The sequence below is a fragment of the Aedes albopictus genome, chromosome 3 (genome assembly GCF_035046485.1).
Source record: "Aedes albopictus strain Foshan chromosome 3, AalbF5, whole genome shotgun sequence".
Lineage (NCBI taxonomy): Eukaryota > Metazoa > Arthropoda > Insecta > Diptera > Culicidae > Aedes > Aedes albopictus.
This window is the reverse complement of record NC_085138.1, coordinates 378,385,618-378,399,994: the sequence shown is the minus strand read 5'-3', so window position 1 is coordinate 378,399,994 and position 14,377 is coordinate 378,385,618. Positions and strand designations below refer to the sequence as shown.

The 14,377-nt window shown below is 38.4% G+C and overlaps 1 protein-coding gene, 1 long non-coding RNA gene and 1 other non-coding gene across 12 annotated transcripts in view; 2 read left to right on the top strand and 1 right to left on the bottom strand.

Moving 5' to 3' along the window:
• LOC109399084 (ryanodine receptor) overlaps window positions 1–14,377 on the top strand; it is a 61,816-nt gene that overhangs the window by 14,552 nt on the left and 32,887 nt on the right. The window lies entirely within an intron of this gene.
• On the top strand, window positions 6,752–13,916 carry LOC109424948 (uncharacterized). Its single transcript, XR_009998590.1, has 2 exons — window positions 6,752–10,840; window positions 10,902–13,916. It is a non-coding gene; the product is annotated as an uncharacterized LOC109424948 (long non-coding RNA).
• Trnal-uaa (transfer RNA leucine (anticodon UAA)) lies at window positions 7,206–7,289 on the bottom strand. Its single transcript has one exon. It is a non-coding gene; the product is annotated as a tRNA-Leu (tRNA).

Here is a 14,377-nt window from a genome sequence, read left to right as displayed (position 1 = left end):
GCATATGTACAAAATTTCATGATAATTGGTTCAAAATGAACTGAGCTGTAGCAAAAACCAGACCGTAAAAAAAGAATCAGGTGTACTCCGCTCCTGCTCATCGACAAAAACACAGATATTTATAAAAAAAAAATGAAGTCAGAAAGGGAAGTATGAGATTTAGCTTAGGTAAATATAACTAAGTATGTCATGAGGTATTCTTTGGCGCTATGGTCCACTGCACGAATTTATGCTGGCCTGCTTACTCTCACGGGAAATTTCGTATGGTAAGCGGGCCAGTATATATTCGTGCAGTAATCCATAGGGCTCTGCATTGTATTGAATATGTATGTAATTTTGACGTTCCTTGGGCTTGTTGTTTACAAAATTACTGTAAGAGTGAAAGAGAAGGAGAGGTCACATTCTACCGTGACGTTACAACGTTTTGACGCCTTTCGGTCAGATTTTCCACTTAAATTCGCAGATACGACCGTAAGCCTCAAATACTTTTGCATATTCGGATTCCTTGAAAAATTTTCAGTGAATATACCGTCTACCCCCGTTGATTTGACCGTATGTAATCTAAACATTTTTTAGTTTGACCCCCTCTAATCTGCACATCGTTCAAACTAAAAATGGTTCAAACGTCATTCTGCTAATGGAACGGTGTGAAACTGAACGCAGAATCAAAACAAAACACCAAATCAGGTTGCCATGAGTGTGTTTTTCGATGCCAACAGGGTTGCTAGAATTTCAAATTGAAAAATGAACCCCGTTGGTTTGCATGAGGTATCGTTCAAACCAACGGGGGTAGACGGTAGTCTGTTGAACATTTAGTTTTCATTAGGAAACGTCACGGTAGAATGTGTCAGATGGGACACTGCATACGGCGGTTGCTATAATATATTTTTTTAGGTCTTTGATGTTTCGTGGCCTTGTTGCTTACTACTTGGACTTAGAAGAATTTCGTCAGCTTTTTATGGGTATTTTAATTTGATTCAAAATGTGTAGTGCGCGTGGAGGATTTACTTTTGGGATTCCACAGGCATCCTAGTAATCTTTCGCAGGGTTTATTTAGAAATTCTTCAGAAGTTCCCTCTGGTGTTCTCTCAAGAAGTTCTTTTGAAATTCCTAAAGAGGTTCTTTCTGGGATTCTTTCAAGAGCTCCTGACAGGATTCCTTCAAGAAGTACTCCCTCTGAGATTGTTGCGGTCTCTGAAGAACTTTCCCAAAGAAATTCACGAAGGAGTTCCTGCAGAAATTCCAGAAACAATTTCTGGCAGAAGCACAAAAAAACCGGAGGAATCCCTGATGGAGCTCCAGAAAGAATCCTGAAAGTAGTTCCTGGATGTCTCCCGGAAGAGGTTCTTGGAGGAATTCCAGTAGAAGTTCCCGGTTGAATTACATAGCGCAACATTTTTTTGTCTCAAGAGCAAACTTATGTGTCTCCGAAGGATTTTGGGCCGCTGAATCCGAATCCGGGCTCAGATTTGCTCCAACACGTCACAATTTTGAGCTATACCTCAATTTATAGGGCAAAATATGCGATTTTGGGCTTTTTTGACTGCAAGCCATTAAGCAAGGAAATATTTTTTTAGGCAATCAAAAGGTTAATTGGTCAATAGACATCTAAATTAACGACTCATGCAAAATATTTCGTTTTACCTAATCAAATTTGATAGACTTAAGCATTTTATGTAATTCAGTATCATAGTTTACATTTTATATAACTCATTTTGGTGTCATAAAGGCCAATTTTTCCGAACTGATTCATTATGCAACTGAAAAGAGTTGCCTAATGAAAAATAGTTGTATAATGTTCATAATGCAACTCATTTGAGTTGCATTATGAACATTATGCAACTCAAATGAGTTGCATTATGAAAAATTCATTGCATAAAATTTTGCATGGAACTCGTTGCAAAACTCGATTTTTTCAGCACTCTTCGTATTTATCCAACTCGGCTAGCCTCGTTGGATAAATGCACGACTCGTGCTGAAAAAATCAATTTTTTGCCACTCGTTACATAAATAGCTGTAACGGCCTTATGTGATATTTGCACTATGTGTAATCGACCATCACGGATTTGGACCGAATTTGGACGAAATGTTTATGTGGCAAGATTTACAACATCCATGAAATTTGCACGTTTTTCCCCTCCAGATTTCTTTAAAATGAATCGTTCTAGGAATCCAGACAAACATATTTTTTTGATTGATTGTGTTAATCACCGTTAACAGATATTTAGCATTTTTTTATTGATGTATTTTGGTGAGCCAAAGAAAACAAGCCTTTTATTTGTGTGACGTTTCGGCCTATTCTTTACTTTCTGCCATTCTCAGACAATTCAGATCAGCGCAGAAATTTTCGTCTCCTATTCTGTTGGGCGTGATACGTGATCGCCCAGCAGAGTTGAAACGGCAAAAAAGTGATATTCTCCAGAATGTTTGTTTGCCCAAGATTCTCAAATGGCAAGTTTAATTGTTTCAACGATATCACCGCCAATACCAAGAGCCGTAGCGTAGTCCCATGGCGCCCTTGGTAAGCTTCCAGGTTGGCGCCCCGCGCCATTGTTAAATTGTTAAGTTTGTAATTATTCATTTTTTTAAGTTTCTTTAAAAGTTGCACTTAGTGTTTCTAAGAAACGAATACCCCTCGATTTCTTTTGTTTTTTTTATAATGTTTCTCATTCGTGTATTTTTTTAGGAATTTCAATAGGATTCACCCAACATTTTCTAAAAAACACGGACACGTTTAGTACTTCCAGTGAGCTGTTCGCTCTTTGAAGGAAGCACGACACTAGACAACGGACTAGCATGCAACGCCCAGTGGCACAGGCGAAAACTTTTCCTGACAGCTGCGGCGGGAATCGAACCCGCGCTTCTTAGTACGATGCGACTAAATGCTTGGTGACACTAGCCACACGACCACGAAGCCACATTTTACTGAAGTTGATTTCTTTTGTACGAGTATAAGTATGATCATTAAAGATTTATAACATAAATTATGCATAATTTCCTTACCAAATCTTACAGTATTTTTTCAATTTTTGTTTCTGGACTTTTCAACTGAATTTTGTTCTCAAAAATACTAAATTGAGTTTTAGGGGTTTTCAGGAATCCTCAAATGATGTACTTTATTGTCGGCGATTAGTTTAATAGGCTCCACCAATATTTTCCAATAACTTCACCAAATATTTGTTCTGAAGTTTTTTCAAAACATTTCTCAAAAGATCTGTAAGAAAATGTTCAGTTATCATTAGTCAAACCATGGACATGGTTGAATACCAGGATGATTTTCTAAAGGAAATTCTACATCAGTTTTTGTTGAAATCTCTGGAAGAATTTCCGCTGGAATCACAGGAATAAATTATGCTAGAATCTCTGGAGGAATTCATGCAGAAATTTCCGGAGGAACACTTGATGAAAATCCGGGAGAAATTTCAGCAAGAATTTCAAATGGAATTCATGGACTAACTCTTGAAGGAACTGCAGGAGATGTTCGTAAAGAAATACTTGATGGAATGTTAGAATTTGTAGAGAATTACTTTTGGAAGAATTTCTGAAAGAAAACTTGGAAAGAATCTCTGAAAAGGTTTCTTGAGGATATTTTGGGGAATTAAAAAAAAATCCCTAGAAAATTTATGAAGAAATAACAGGAAGAAGTTCTGAAAGAATCCATGGAATGCTTCCGAAATAAACATGAAGAAAAATTTTGGATGGAATCAATGACAGATTTTCCAACGAAATACCTGGAGGAATTCTTGGATGAATTCCAAATTTATGATTTTCTGGAGTAGTTAATAAGGAAATTCATTGGAGGTTTCCTACCGGAATTCTACCTCAAATATATGGAGCAATCCCTAGTGAGCATGGAATAATTTCGGAAGGTATCGATGGAAGTTTTTGTGATCGATTTTTTACAAAGGAATCTATAAATGGTTTTCTGAAGGTAACTTTGGTCGAATTTCTAAGGAATTCCATAAACGACTGGAAGAATTTTATAAAGAATTCTTGGGATTTCTAACGGAACCTGTGCAGTATTTTCCAGAAGGAATCCATGGAGGAATTACTGACATAATCTATTGAAGGGTTTCTAGGCACCTAGTCCTTAAAGATATTTTTGCAGGGATCACTATACGAATTCCAAAGAAAATTTTGGAACTATGAAGAAATTATGGATGATTATTCAATAAAATCCTTGGAAATATATCGGGAAAAATTCTTTGACTAATTTCTGAATAAACTTCTAGATAGCTTCCTGAAAGCCTACTGGAGGAATTTCTACAGGAATTTAGAAACTTCTTCGAGATATTTCAAGAAAAATTTTCAGAAGAATTTATGATTTGAAATTTGTTTTAAAGAATCCCTGAAGGAGTTTCTAAAAGAATTTCTAAATAAATTTCTGATGTATTTTTTGAAAGATTTTTTGAAGAAAAAAATCCAATCAAACTTATGAAGGAATTCCTAGAATATTAAATTTGTTTTGGGGAAACGAAAATTTAAAAAAAAAAATACTCACCGGTAGTTTTTTGGGTAAAAACAGCTTGAAAGATTTCTGATAGATTTGGTAGTTTAAAAGTTTAGGCCCAAAGAAACATTTACATTGGAATTGGATGAACTTAAAGAGCATTCGGAATTTTCAGAAAGAAACATTCACTAGACTTTCGAAAGCTTATTGATTTTGTTTTGCTCATTAAACAACTAAAAAAGCTTCTCAAAACAAAAAAAAGCACATTCTCAAAAACGTCTAAAAAATCTAAATTTTTGAAAGTACGGAAGGACGTGAAACACATGATTAATCTTAGATACTGTAAATAATTAAATCTAATTGATAACATTCAAGAAAACAGCAGCATCATCCTGTTTCCTTATAACAATAGGTCTTTTCGGCGCCCCTCTGAAGCTGGCGCCCTTGGCGGGGGCCAACCGTACGCTACGGCTCTGCAATACTCAGCCGATTTTGATGAAAAGAAAAATTATGGTATTAGCTAAGCATAATAGGGTGCGCGTACCAATTATGGCACTCCCTAAGGAAGGCTATTTATACAACAATAACGAGAAGACCAACGAATGTCATCAATAAATTAAAAGACAACTTAGTTTCCATACTTTACAGAAAAAATATAGAAACGGAGCCAAAACTACTTCTAGTATTTATTACAGCGTGTGCCAATGATTGGAGCCCTGTACCAGAGTTATGGTTACATTTTTTAACTTCGGTTCCTTTTCGCACTATTTGCATGCATCCCTTATGAGGTTAGCCATAACTGGTACACTATGGCGAAAAAGGGTGCAAGGAAGCCGAAATTTTAAGGAAAATGATTTATTTCTACCATGATTTGAGGAAACTGTGTAGTTTAAATGAATATGACTATCTTTTGTGAACGTGATTTGTTGTTCACAAAACAATTCTTGTTGATTTACATCGTTAAAGGGTAAAAATCAACTATGGCGAATAATTGGTACTATAGCCATAATTGGTACACTTACCCTAGCACAGCTTGCTTGATTCAAGTTTTGCATACTTGATTTTTGTTTTGTTAACTTGATAGAACACATGGGTGATCCCGTTCAACCACCAGGAAGCATGATGATACTGATGGAAATTATCATATTATAGTGATATTTTTTTTCTCATTGCAAAAAATGTTGTATACAATTCGTTGCAAAACTCGATTTTTACAGCACTCGTCATAATTATCCAACTCGGCATGCCTCGTTGGATAAATGTACAACTCGTGCTGTAACTAATGTGTATCACCCATAATAGGGCAGTGCGTAAGGCAATTGCTATGATATTTTTTGATGTTTCGTGGCCTTGTTGTTTAACTCGGACTCGGTGAATTTCGCCAGATTTTTATGGGTGGTTTGGTTTGATTCAAAATATGGGGTGGTATGACATGATGACGGAACGGTTGAACCCCTCACAGGAATTCCATCCGCGATTTCACCAAGAAATCCTTCGCGGTTTCTCCACAACTTCGATCCAGGTCTCCCCCAGAAGTTTTATGTAGGATTCCAGGAGTTTCTTCTGAGATTTCCAAGGAGATTCCTTTAAGAGCTCTTGCCAGGAATCTGCCAGGAAGTACTCCTGAGATTTTTCCTGGGATTTCTGGGAAACTCCTTCCGAAATTCCATCAGTAATTTCTTCCAGGAGTTTTTTTTTAGTTTTTATTTTTGTGTATTTTAACTTAGATGCTAATTCTACACTCTCTTCCAGGAGTTCTATGGGAGATTCCTCCTGGAATTCCTTCTGAAATTCTTTCTGAGATCCTTCAAAAACTTCTTCGGGATTTTTCCAGGACCTCCTTTCGGGATTCTTTCAGGAACTACTTCTTTGTTTACTTCAGAAATTCCTTCCGGGATTTCTACAATAACACAGCGTAACAAAAATTAACTTTTTGTCTGTCTCAAGAGCAAACTTATGTGTCTCCGAAGGATTTTGGGCCGCTGAATCCAAATCCGGGCTCAGATTTGTTCTAACACGTCACAATTTTGAGCTACACCTCTATTTATAGGACGAAATATGCGATTTTGGGCTTTTTTGACTGCAAGCCATTAAGGACAAGGTATTTGGAGTACATAGCTCAAATTTTCTAGAGCACCGTTTTTTAGAACCGATGAACGGATTTGAATCAAAATGCATCACGCTGATGACAACCACTGAACAATCAGCATGATGCATTTTGATCCAAATCCGTTCACCGGTTCCTATAAACGGTGCTCTAGAAAATTTGAGCTATGTACTCCAAATACCTTGTCCTTAAGCAAGGAAATATTTTTTTAAGCAATCAAAAGGTTAATTGGTCTATTAACAACTAAATTAACGACGTATGCAAAATATTTCGTTTTACCAAATCGAATTTGATAGCTTTAAGCAATTTATGTTAGGTACGACATTTCCCATACAAGTCACCCTCCAAAAGTTGCATGCAAGTTTTCATACTAACATAAAAATATTTATTCCACTTTTTGTCCCACTTTTCTTTGGCTGGTCGAGGGGCGATAAAAATAATAAAGCATTTAATCTGAAAAATATTAAAAACTCATAAGATTTGTTAAAGAATTTCCATTAAAACCCGATATTTTGATAAATATTTTTTTATCTGCCCCCTCAAAATGCTAAATCTTGCCTTGGCTTGGGGGAGGCAAAAAGTCAAAAATAAATTTGAATCCACCTAAATGGAGAAGCGAAAAAATCACGCGAATAAAAAAAAAACAACTGTCAGAAGTGGGGTTCGAACCCACGCTCCCAGACGGGAACCAGAGCTTAAATCTGGCGCCTTAGACCGCTCGGCCATTCTGACTTACGTACGATGAGGTGCAAAATGAAAAACTCTTTCGATGGTGAAAGTGAAAGTGAATGCTACCCCGAAGAGACCTGCAATCCATCACCACGAGTGCCTCATGTGTTATAATGATTGAATCAATTTGCCAATCAATCAAAATAAAGATGTTTCAAATCAGTAGCTTGGGTGAAAGAACCACTACTAGAGAATGACCTTGACCTTGACTATCCTATCGCCTTTTTTTCGACATGTTTGTTGTAGTCAATAATAATTATTGGATGATTGAACTCCAACCCCCTCCAGAAACAATCGAGAAATTCGATTCCAGCAGTAGATTCGTAATCCACTTGTGGCGGACGCCGCGGAGTTATTGTGATTAGAGAAAAACCCACACAGAGGGGCAACCAACAGCTCCTCCGGCTCCAAAAATATAGCGAAAGATAAATGGAAAAGTACATATTGTATTAGCCCGGGTCCCGGGCCCCGAGCTTAATACCGTTTCGACAGAAGAGTTGCTAAATGATAAGCAGTCACGCAATCGAATCGTGTGCCTCGTCGAAAGAACAGCAACAAACTATCGACACAGCACACAGAAGTGCTTCAGCCGCGATACGATACGTGCTCTTCCAGTCCAGCCCAGCTCGAGTCAATTGATTTCGACAAAAGCGTGATGGGTTCTGGCGGGCGGCACGGCGGCAGGCGAGCGCTTTTCGCTTTGCTCGTCGTGAATTGAAGCACGTGTTTTTGTGGATGTTTGAATTCAAGCGAATACCAACACACTACTCGGTGTTGTTGCTTTCCGGCGGCACAAGGCAAGAGTGTTTGGATACGGAAACAGATGCAACACCGCACAGAGGCACAGATCTGGTGGTGACGCATATCGGTCATAAATTTGAACTTTTAGTTGATGATTCAGCACGCGTGCGAAAATCGTCAGTGGTGTATGCAGCTAACGAGTTGATAAAAAATGCAACGAAGCTTGTCGAGTTGGGTAAATGCAAAGCCTGCTGAAAAAGTTGGATTTTGTAACGAATTACATATACACATACTGAATTACATATTTACAGTAATGTAGTATTTTTCTCATAGAGTAAAAATTTACTTCGTCATATGCGTCATTTCCCGCCACACCAGACGGAAAATAGATATTTCGACTTATATTTGCCAATGCCTCACACGCTATGCCCAAAGGGAAGTAGTATAAAAATCAAATGTTATTCCGTAGGATCGTAAGTTTGGACCTCAGGTTTCAGAATCTGTGAGGTTTAAAATATTTCATCTAGGGTTTTTCGATTGTTTTGATTTTTTTTCTATTTTCCCATACAAATGACGGAAAAACCATTTTCAGGTCAATATCATCCCATATAAAAATGTATGGGATAAAAATCCAAGATGGATTTTTTTAAATCGCACATATTCTGAATCTAGAGGTCCAAAAACACGATTCCAGCAAATAAACTTTAAGATACATCTACTTTTCATAATACATGGAGATAGCGTGCCTTATTGTTTGTTTACAGTTTTCTTCGGCTAGGGAGGATACAAGCAAATGTGTGCGTGGTTTTTATGCATACTAAACATCGTATTTCACAACCACAGAGAAAGATTTCTTCGTTGCATTGTGATGGTGTATTTCGATCGTTATTTGAAAGCTACATCCATCTCAATTTAAACCTTTCTGTTCAATCGTACTTTGAACACATTATTTGATTGGGATTGCGAAGAATTTGATCGATTTTTCCAACAAACACCCACAGTCAAATCATAGTTTTTGAACATCCTATGTACGAAGAAGGTGTACCGAGAATTATATTCAAATTGTGCCCGAAATAGACGTGGACTGTACGGAAGCATTATCCGAGGGACCATTTTAAAATCTAGCGCAGGAAATTGTAATTCTTTTGAAATATTCTTTTACATGGCATGGAAGCTAATTTATAATTTATTAATTGATACCAAATTGGCCAAGTGTTGAGCGAGCAGCAATAATAAATTTGATCATTATTGGTCGGTGCTTAGATATCAGTTTTGGTTGCGACTATGATGGAATGTAACTTGAAAATAGCTTTTTCAGTCTCGCCAAAATTCAAATACTGCTATATAATCTTGCCCAACGTTTCAGTCGCATATAGGACCTTCATCAGGGACTCTAAAATTGATAGACGAAAATTAAATAAAAACCCTACTGCCAATTATTGTCCAGCTACACAACTGAATTGGCCAGAAACGTGTTCATCTCTTCTGTCGCAGAAGCGCGGCTCTTTTTGCATGTTTGCTTAATACGCGAGCAGAAAGCAACATTGACAGAGGCACAAAGTGGAAACGTTTTCAATTTTCTGAGTAGGAAGATGTTTGTTTGTCTGTTCTTATGATTCCATCCGGATACAGATGCATTAAAATTGATCAAATTCACACCAACTTCACTGGAACAGAAACCTCTCAGAATCTATAGATCCATAGAATGAACAGTTTCTGAAAATTGGTTTGTAAATCCAGCTTAGTTAATGGTTGCAAAATTTATACACGATATTGTACCGATTTATTTACAAAATTATATTTTTTTTCACTTTAAAAACCACTTGAAAATTCAATTGAATTCCTAAATTAAATTTTTAAAATTGTTGTTACGAAATAAGCTTTGCTGGTAAATCAACACACTGGAACCTCTTTTTATGCCATTGGCTGGGGTGATCACAAAATACGCGAACACGAGACGGAACACAACACTCATCGTTCTTACTAATTAAAAGGAACTTTAAAAAATTACCTTTTTGGTCGACCGGTTTCGGGCTCGAAGTTGCCCATCTACGGGACGATGTCGGAAACTTTTGGAAGTTCCCAGAGAGCCCAAAAAAAAGAGGATTCCAAGGGGCTTCAGAGGCGTTTCAGGAAGTTGTTTCAGGAGAATTGGGGAACCTTTCAAGGGCGTTCCGTCAGGGGCGTTTCAGAGGGTTTCTGGCTCTTTTTAATAGCGTTCCAAGAGGTTGTAACCTGCTCCTCTGCCTTGATGACTGTGGCAGGTGACTATTGCTTTCGCGTAATGAGCTGATGATAAATGCTCTCAGCCACACCAATTGACACAGGAGTTTTAGTCGATTATTACCATGTCAATCACTACACTAAACAACAATTACAACAGAACATTGTCATCGGATCAATCGTTGTCAATGATCGATTGATCGCGCCGCATGCCTCAATGGATGCTCCGCTGGGCGCAAACTGCTTTTGCAAATTAAATTAATTTAAAATCCACCCGACATCACCTGAAGTAATACACCTGTTCATCCCACCTGAACCCGATTCAAAACGTTGCCATAAAAACAAATCATTGGTATCAGTAACCCTAACATAAGTGCTCATTCTCTGATAAGAGCAAGAGTTATTACTCGTCACGAAAGCCGATCTACAATGAGTACCACCAAACTGTATATCACTCACGAGAGCACACATGCCATAGCCATATAATCTTTGTAAGATAGGAGACAAGTATCAGTTATTGGTTTACCGTCAAACAGACCCCAATAGTGCGAATCGTTGTGTGACTCTATCCATCTAGTTGTCTGACCAATGTGAGTTGGCTATAGTGTTTGGTGCAAACTGGCAAATTTATTGTGTTTCTTGTATCTATAGAACGGTGAAGAAGAAGTGATACCTAAAATGGACTTGCTGATGGATCAGCAAGAGTGAGCATAAGATGAGATCGGTAAGAAATAAGACAAATATAACAAACGTGATGTCTAGCAATATCCCAAACTATACAAAATTAAACCACTAATGCCACCCGATGCCTACTAAAGGCCTTTCTTTTGAACCAGCAAAAATCTGGTGGTGAACACCCTGTTGAATGGTGGTGATGTCGTGGTGTAAGAACGTTCATGGCGTGCAAAGCAGCGGGGTTGCCGGCATGGTGCCGGTGGTCTTTACCCCCAGAACTGTCCGGACAGAGCAGATCGCTTCGCTGACGCCGAGGGATACACCATTACACTGCACCACACACCAACAGAACCGTAGGATAAGCATAATTAGGCTAAGACCACAATAAACGTAAGTACACACCCCATTGATCATTCCTATTTTTGTGAGATTTGAACTTCTATCTTGGTTTGGGATGGCTCGTTAGTTCAGCGTTGGTTCCGCTTTTCTAGAACCTGGTTCTTGCTGTGGGTCAAGAAAGTGGGTCGGGGGACCGATACTCACAGGAACCGCTCTGTTTTATCAACTTTTGTCTCTTGGTCTCATGCACCCTCTGCATAGAGGTGACAAGGTTTCAGGGGCATTTCATATTTCGAGAAATTTAGGGTCAGGGTCGTATCTTTCAGGAGGTTTTAGGAACACCATTAACCTCTTCCCGCCCACGACTTTTTTCAAACTTTTGAATGCTAAAAAATACTATGAACAAAAAGTGCTCGAACAAAAGTTGTTAGGGATCACTTAAATTTATCGAAATCGTAAAAAAAGTTTTTAATTGTTTATCACGCCTCTGAAACCCGCCAAAATGCTCTGAAAGTACCTAAAATACCCTCTAAATCCTTCTAAAACCGAGGGGGACTGCATGTAGCGTACCTAAGATCCTCCAACACCCTCGAAAACGCCTTTGAAATTTATATGAAACTTCCTGAAAAAAATCTCGAAATACCCTTAAAATACCCTCGGACCCCATGTAACGTACCTAAAACTAACGTAACACACCCCCCGAAACGTCCCTAACACCCCTAAAAACTCCCCAGAAACCCTCTTGAACTCCCCTGAGGCCTTCTGGTGCTCTCTGGTACTCCTTTAAACGTCTTGGAACTCCCCTGGAACGTTCTGAAAGATCTTGCAGCACCCCAGAAGCCCTCAGGATGCCTCCAGAGACAAATGTCATGGCACAAATGTCCAAAATGGAGGATAACGTTGCTCTGGAGCCAGCCTTCTGAAGAAAAAAGAAAAAGCAGGCGCCGCCAACGATAAACGCACCTATATTTTCATTATGTATCGCCCTTCTCACTTTAATTATGTATTTATGATCCGATTGCTGAACACTGGTATTACCTATAGGTTCATAGGCGTGACTTCCAGATTTTTGTTTTCAATGTCAACGGCGTTCCTGTAGTCTCAGGGGGTTTCAAAGGGTTTCAGAGGTGTTCCAACTATTCAAGCGTTTTAAGAATTTCCAAGGAATTTCAGGGACATTCCAGAGGAATGCATGAGGTTTTAGGAGCGTTACAGGGATTTCAGGAATGTTCCAGGGGATTTCGGGGACGGTTCGAGGGTTTTGATTTAGCTTAAGTGGCATTCCAGGGAGTTTGAAGACGTTGAATGGGGTTTAGGAGGTGTTCCTGGGTTCCTGGGGTTTAGGAGGTGTTCCAGGGGAGTTCAGCGGCGTAACAGGAGCTTCAGCTACGGTTCAGGGGGTTTCTGTGACTTTTAGAGGGTTTCTGGGATGTTCAAGGTGAATGAAAGGGTTTTCGGACGTTTCAAAAGTGTAACAGGGGTTTTCAGGTGTGTTCCAGTGGTTTTCAAGAGATTTCAGCGGAGTTCCAGAGCTTGCGGGAGTGATCCAGGGCGTTTCAATAGCAATCCAAGAAGTCTATAGGTTTAAGGAGATTTCAAGGTATTCAAGGGCGTGTCAAGGGCCTTTCAACGATATTACAGGGGGCTTCATGATCGTTACAGGGCGTTTGTGATGATTTCAGTAGCGTTTCTGGGGTTGCAGATGTGTTCCAGGATCCCTGAGGTTGCAGACGTATTGCAGAGGCATTCCAGAGGATTTTAAATGCGTTCCAAGAGGTTTCAAGAAGCTCCTGGGGGTTTCCAAAGATTTCAGGTCGTTCTAGGGTTCCAAGAGTTTCAAAAGGATCAAGCCCGAATAAAAATTTACATAAGCCTGACGTTAAATTTCGATGTATACATCAAAATCAAGGTTTGATGTACTTCTGATGTTGAACATTAGAAAACATTACGATTCAGATGTGTTTATGCAAGGTAACATAATGTATACATCAGGAAAACAAACGTTTTTTTGATGTCAAGCATATAATCCAAAACATCAAAATCTGACGTTTTCAAATGTTTTTTGATGTGCAAAAAACATAAAACTCAAACGTTTTTCTTTTGTATGTTGATGTAAAATAACAATATATTTGGACGTTTTCAGATGTTTTATGATGTGCAAATACATTAGATTCAAACGTATTTTTGATGTATGTTGATGTAAAAAACATACGATTTAGACGATTCCTGATGTTGTTGACGTCAATTCGGTCATTTGTTATAGACGTTTTTAGATGTTTTATGATGTGCAAATTCTAATGTAACATTACAACCATCTGTGATCAGATGTATTCTGATGTTTCAAGCGAGCAACACTTAACAACAATATGACATTTAATTCTAATGTAACGTTTCATTCTAGTGCCATGATATGTATTTTCTGATGTTTCGATTGAGCAATGCGTGACATCAATATGATGTTCGATTCTAATGTTACATTACATTTATATGGCGTTAGATGTAGTCTGATGTATCAAGCGAGCAACAGTTGAAATCAATATAACATTTGATTATGATGTAACATTAGAAGAGTTTGTCTTTGGATGTTATAGGATGTTAAATTCAACATCACATTGATGTTTAACTTTGATGTTACATGCAAATCTTATGTACTACTGTGTACTTAAATGTTACATTGAAGTCTGAATACATTAGGAGAACAACGATATACGTCAAATATTAAGGTTTCATAGATGTATGCTGTTGTTTTCTACATTACAATTTCTATTCGGGAGGACGCTCCAAAAAATTTCAAGCGCTTTTAGAAGAGTCGCCCATTGGACTCTCCTTTCAGAGGGTTCCGGGAGATTTCAGGGGCGTTAAAAGGGTGTTCTAGGGATCTCAGGGGGTTGCAAAGACGTTCCAGGAGATTTCAGGAGCATTCCCTCAATCCAACGGAAATCCTTTCGGAACCCTTCTGAAATTCCCTGACAAACCTTGGTGCGCCTTTAAAACATATCTGAATCCTTCTAAGAAGCTTCTGTAATTTCCATGAAAACTAAACTAATTGTAATAGATTCAAAACAATTGTAATACAGTAATGTTCCGATTTTATCACGGCCTCCACGCGTCAG